The following is a 6632-nucleotide window of genomic DNA, read 5'->3' on the forward strand; positions in this document are numbered from 1 at the left end:
CCAGCTTTTGGAGTCTTCCGTGACTCAACAAAGAGCACTGTAGGACAGCCTGCGGATGGGTGGGGGCAGGTCTGAGGCCAAAGCTAAAAGGCATGTGCCTCCGAGAAATATAATTCGTGAGAGCAGAGAGGGTAGGACAGACCCTTCTCCCGCTGCGCGTCCCCAGCCGTGTCCTCAGCCATCCTGGGTACACAGAGCCCTCTGCGACCTTCCCCTTCCAGACCTGCCCTTGATGTTCATGCCACCCGATTCCAGGGCATGACCAGCGTGAAGGTGGAGCGGAGGGCTGCAGAGTGATGGAGCCAACTGTCCCTGCAAGGGACAGCCCTGTTCTGGGTGTGTCTCTGGAGGAGAGGTGGTACCAAGCTAGCCTTGGAGACTTTCCTGGTGGTCCAGTGACTAAGACTCTGCACTGCCAATGCAGGGGGCCCGGGTTTGATCCCTGGTCAGGGAACTAGATCCCAGATGCCAAAACTAAGACCTGGTGCAACTATATATGTTTCTCAGTGTGTGTGTGTGTGTGTGTGTGTGTGTATAAAGTTAGTCCTGGCCATCATACAATCTAGGTCCAAATCTGGTGCAGTCTTGCTGGGGAAGAAAGCAGACCATGCACAGAGACTTACCTGAGCTCCCCGGCTCTGTGCAGTGCCTCCAGCTCCCAGGTCAACATCTTTTCTGCGCTTGTTCAACTTTCCAGCAGGGCATTTGGAGCTGCCACCTCTTGGCCACTCCATTTTGCTAATGGTTGCCTCATGTCTCTAGAACAAGTCCCAGAGGGTGCCCATCTCTTTCCACTTTGTTCTTTCTGCTGAGGACACAAACTATTCAGAGTGAAATCTAAACAGCAGCTGGTAAGATATGCAATGCACGTGCAGAGTCAAATGCATCCATTCCGACGCAAAGCTGCTGACACGTGAGCATGGATTCCAGAAAGGCGTTCATCGTTACGTAGAGGGTGAACCACTGTGCTCTTCAACAGATGGGTGTGTGTGTGTGCACGTGTGTGTGTGTGTGTGTGTGTGTGCATGTAGATGGCAGGGATAGAGTCGACAAGGAGGGAGCAACAATAATTCTTTAATCAGCTGAGAAGCTAAAGCACTACCATTGCCCCACCCCTCCCCTTTCTCTTCAAGACTTGTGTCAAATACTTTCCCTTGGGATGATAAGGAGAATTTAAACTATCATAAACAGGCCCAAGGGAGAAGGCTTTCAGATTCAGAAGCTGGATTAACTCAGGGTTCTTTGGTGAAGTTGAATTTACAGATAGGCAAAACATGTGCTTGTTGATGAAGTATTTGTCTAACAAGCAAGGATCTGGAAAGACTTTGGGAGCCATTCTCAATATCAACTCTGGCTAGATTGCTCTGGAAATCTACCGGTTTAAGTGAATTTTGCATTCACAGTACTGAACTTGGAGCTAGGCTGCCCAATTCAGTAGCCGCTAGCCACGTGTGGCTTTAAATTTTTAAGCTACCAAAGCGAAATAAAATTTAAAATCTGGTTTTTCAGTTGTACTCGCTATACTGGAATTATTCGGTAGCCCTGCATGGCAAGTGACTACAAACAGATATCAGAGTATTTTCATCACTGCAGAAAGTTCTAGTGGACAGCCCCGATCTAGATTGTATGTTAAACCCCTCAGAGGGGAACAATGCATATTTGCCTTGCTCAGTACCGTATTTCTAGCACATAAGCACCGTGCACTGTGCACAGTTAGTGCTAATACATTTATATCAAGGGACTTCCCTGGTGGTCCAGTGGTTAAGACTCCAGGCTTCCAATGCAGAAGATGCGGTTCAATCCCTAGTCAGGGAACTAAGATCCCACATTCTGGGGCAACTAAGTCACATGCTGCAACTACTGAGCCCCCATGCCCTGGAGCCTGCATGCTGCAAATGAGACCTGACACAGCCAAATAGAAATTTAATGTAAATAAATAATGTTATAAAAATATGTTGACAGAAGGAATCACTAAATATGGGGTTATATACCTTTTCTTTAGCATTATTCTATTTTGATAAGTTTTCAAATAAAATATTCTTAATGATTTTTATAACCTTTTTTTTTTTTGGTGTGGGGTCAGATCCAATTAACTTAAAAGCCCACCTGCAAACCTTTTTAATATAAGCTGTTTTCTCAACAATTCACAGGTTTCTGTGGACTACTCAGTGTTATCTTGGGAGATTTTGTGGGGACACAAACAATATACAAGATCTAAAATTCTTTAAAAAAGAGTTTATGCCATGGTATAAAAGTGGAAGATGACAAAACTGTGATCTCCTGTTTACCTGATGTCATTTGCAAAATCACTCATCTATAGTTTAAATTTTAAATTATGTTCATCACAATCTTTCTGAAATTACCACACTCTAAGTATTTTCTAATAAGTATTGGGACATGGAAGCCTTTTTTTCCCTTATACCAAATGACCCTGGACTGCTTTTGTTTATGCTGTGGGCTGGGGAGGCAGATGGTGCCTCGTGTTGTCACTATATATACAGCAAGAGTTAATAGGCTATGAGTGTCGGTATAAGAGGTTTCATCAGTAGAGTCCATTCATTTTTATTTTATTTTATCTTATTTTCAGACTTCAAACTTTTCATTCTGTATTGGGGTATAGCCGATTAACAATGCTGTAGCAGTTTCAGGTGAGCAGCAAAGGAGCCCATTCATTTTTAGTATCGGGGTTCTGTGACATTAATTTGGGGTGTGCAGTTATCTTGATGGTGGTAGTGGAGCTATTGTTATTTGCCTGCCTATTGGCCCTCAAGTGTGTTCTGGGAAAATGACTGAGGGACTAAGTAAAATTATAATAAAAGTTAGAGGACAGTTATCACATACCAACGTGTATGTGACAGAGGAAGATGTGGTGGTGGAAGGGCGTGCCAATCATGACTAATATTCAGTGAGCTCATGCATACTAGTGAACCAACAACAGCTTTGTAAAACCAGGACTGTCACTAGCCCCATGTTTTGTCTAGGAAGCCAAAGCACATCAACACTAAATAACTTGCTCAAGGCTATGGCTGCTGCAGTCCATGGAGTCACGAAGAGTCGGACACGACTAGCAACTGAACTGAACTGAACTGATGGCTGATACATGACAGAAAATGAGTGATGGTCGCTCAGTTGTGTCCAACTTTTTGCAGCCCTGTAGACTGTAGCCCACCAGGTTCCTCTGTCCATGGGATTTCCCTGGCAAACATACTGGAGTGGGTAACCATTCCCTTCTCCAGGGGATTTTCCTGATCCAGGGATTGAACCCAGGTCTCCTGCATTGCAGGCAGATTCTTTACCGTCTGAGCCACCAGGGGAGGCCCTATCCATGACAGAGTCAGAATTTATATCAGACCGGTTGATTTTGGAGGCCACAAGTCTAACTACATCACACTGAGAGCTTCTTGGAGAAGGAGAGGACTTGAGCCTGGCGAGTAATCCGCAGGCGACAGCGGCACAGACAGGAGCGATCGCAGTGCATACTTTCCAGGTACAAACAAGGACTGCGCGGAGTGACTCAAATTTTTCATGCATCTCTGATTGCAATAGTATCCACTCATTGACTGGGCCTCTTGCCCAGGAGAACCATAAAAGTTGACACCTTCTGTTCCAGGAACCAGGGGGATTCTACAGAGGCTCCTGTTATGACTGGTTAGCATGTTTTACACCCCTCCTTTTAGATGGCCATCTGGCTCCACTGGACATTCATGTTGACAAGCAATGCACATCTCCAGTGGCACAAAGGTATGAGGCTGGAACTGTGGACAGGAGAAGAGCAATAAAGCATCTTTGACTCTGTAAACCTTTTCATCAAATGGAGGAAATAAAAACGCATGCATAGATAACTGCAAGACAAATCCAATAGCCCTGAATCCTTTGTTAAAGTACAAATTCAGTGTTAAATGAGTAAAAGACTTAAGGATTAATCCTATTTGGTTGGTTTGGGGAGAGCCTCATAGGAAGGGTGATTTTTATTTATTCATTTTTATATTATTTATCTATTTTGAGAGGTGAAATTTTACATATGGAAGAGCATAACATTTACTTTAATTTCTAGAACAGGCCAAACCACCAGTGCACTGACATCAGAATGTGACTGGCAGGACCAAAGAAATTCTCTAGGCCCTTACACCATCCGAGCCCTTTGAATTGTCACCTTAGGCACCTTTTAAGCACATCTTGGGTTCAGAGAATGATACCAAACACTGATGACATCAACAGAAATAAAATATATTCTCTTGGGGATGAGATAGTCTAATTAAGGATATGGGTATAAAAATTGCTTAGAGATAAAATTTTTGCAGATAGAATTAAAATATATGTTCACACAAAAACTTGTACATGAATGTTCATAGCAGCATTATTCCTAATAGTCAAAAAGTGAAAATGTCCGTCAGTTGATGTATGAATAAATAAAATGTGATATATCCATACAATATAGAAAGTTAACATGCTAGTCTCTCAGTGGTGTCTGACTCTTTGTGACCCCGTGGACTGTGGTCCGCCAGGCTCCTCTGTCCAGGCAAGAATATTGGAGTGGGTAGCCATTCCCTTCTCCAGAATGGAATATTATCTAGCCATAAAAAGAAGTGCTGACATCTGCAACAACATAGATGATCCTTGAAAAGCTGCTAAGTGAAGAACAAAAAGTCACATATTACCTGATTCTGTTTAAATGAAGTGTCTACAATGTACAAATCCATAGACAGAAAGTAGGTTAATGGTTGCCCACAGATGGGAGAGGGGGATAACGGGGAGTGACTGCTAATGGGTTTGAGGTGAGAATGTTGTGAAATTAGATAGTGGTGACTGTTGAACAACTCTGGGGATATCCTAAAAAAACCACTGAATTGTACACTTTAAAAAGGTGAATTTATGGTGTGTAAATTATATGTCAAATTTAAAAATATAAAAGAAAAATTTCCCTCATAGACTCTAACCTGGGGTAGGGAAATTGGATATCAAGGTTATCTCCCCAACCTTGAAGATGGGGTTCATTTACAATTGATGAAGCAAAAAGGCAGGAGCAGCCTTTTCTGTGACGAAGCAGTCTTTTCTAAAACACTTCTTTGTGTGAAGATGATAAGAATATCCCATTGTCAGAAACAGTTCATCACCTGATCAACAATAATCTTTAACTCTTTTATAGGGGTAATTCTTATTACCATCAAATCTTAAGATATAAGTACCTTAAGGACATGAGATCCCATTTAAAGTCTCGTTTAGACTAAGGTATAAATGACTACAAATCTTATGGCGGAAGGATGGTGAGCGAGGACAAGAATGTACTCAGTGCCTAGAAGGGCAGGATGTGCAGAGCTAGATGACAAAAAAAAAAAAAAAAAGAGGAAATATACCAATAAATATACCAAGACAAATAAGGTCCAGAACAAATAGCATTATTAATTTATCAAAGTAGCTATTGACACTGGCTAAAGTGGCCAGAAATTATATTCCCTCCTCTGAAGCCTTCTTCTAGGAATTGCTGAGGAAATATAATTGTTATTCTTTGTTCAGAGTCGTATACACTGGCAGGATTTTCTTGTGCTCCAAAGAAAGTGCTCCTTGATCAAATGTTTTCTACCTTCTATGCAAATCCAATCCTGCTGTCTCATCAACTGCTTTGCAATCCCACTTTCTTGCCACCAAAAAAAAATCACACAAAATTTAACACTGTAGTTAAAAAAAAAATATCTTCCCAAAGCCCCCCAAAATTTAACACTGTAGTAAAAAGGCCTTCTCAAAGCCCGAATCGAGAGGATCCAGCTAGGAAGTCAGAAGCTCTAGCAATGAGCCAGAAGGAGGAAGAGAAGGACTTCAGTTCAAGAAGAAGGAGATTTAGGAAGAAATTGGTTTTAACCAATTACAGATGGCTAGCAAGATGCTGCCAACTCAACTCAGCCTGGATGCTATAATCCAGCTCTTCTTTAATTAATATCTCACACTTCCAAACAAAGTGGGTGAGATCACAAATGCCGTGCCAGGATTCCTCTCAGCTTACATAAGCCCAGCTTGAGCTGGGCTGTGGGTTTATTAGGCGCTGCTATGAACATTGCTAATGCAGTATTTATTTACTGAGCTGTATAAATAGGCTCGATACTAGCGTTACCCTCAGTTTAGGAAAGATGCTCCTCTTCACATGTTGGCTGTAAGACATCTGCACATTATTCATTATCTTCAAAGCATCTTCCACCCTCCTTTCCTCCTTGCCATCTTTCTCTCCTAATTTGCTGAGTTTGAGAGTACAGATGACAATTCAGATATCAGGATTGCCTGGTTAACTCTCTCACATTTAAAAGCAAACTTGACCCCTAAGGTCCATCTCAAATGTCATCCTTCTTTATCTCTTTGCCTCTCTTTCTCAAGTAGAATGAATTGCCCCATCCATGTTTCCACATCAATTTGTATTCATTTCCTCTGTAGTATGTTGATCTATTCGTTTGTTGTTCTTGTTGTTAATATGTCTGTTATTCCATACAAGTCTGTGGATTCTTTGCAAGCAAGGCTGTATCTTGGTCACTTTTATATTATTAGGATCTGTGAGAGTGTTCAGAATAACAAATGCATGTCGAATTAAAGTGAAATGTGAGGTTACAATCTTACAATATGGAGCCTTCCCCAACGTGCAGCTACAA

The sequence above is a fragment of the Cervus elaphus genome, chromosome 15 (genome assembly GCF_910594005.1).
Source record: "Cervus elaphus chromosome 15, mCerEla1.1, whole genome shotgun sequence".
In the NCBI taxonomy this organism is placed as follows: Eukaryota; Metazoa; Chordata; class Mammalia; order Artiodactyla; family Cervidae; genus Cervus; species Cervus elaphus.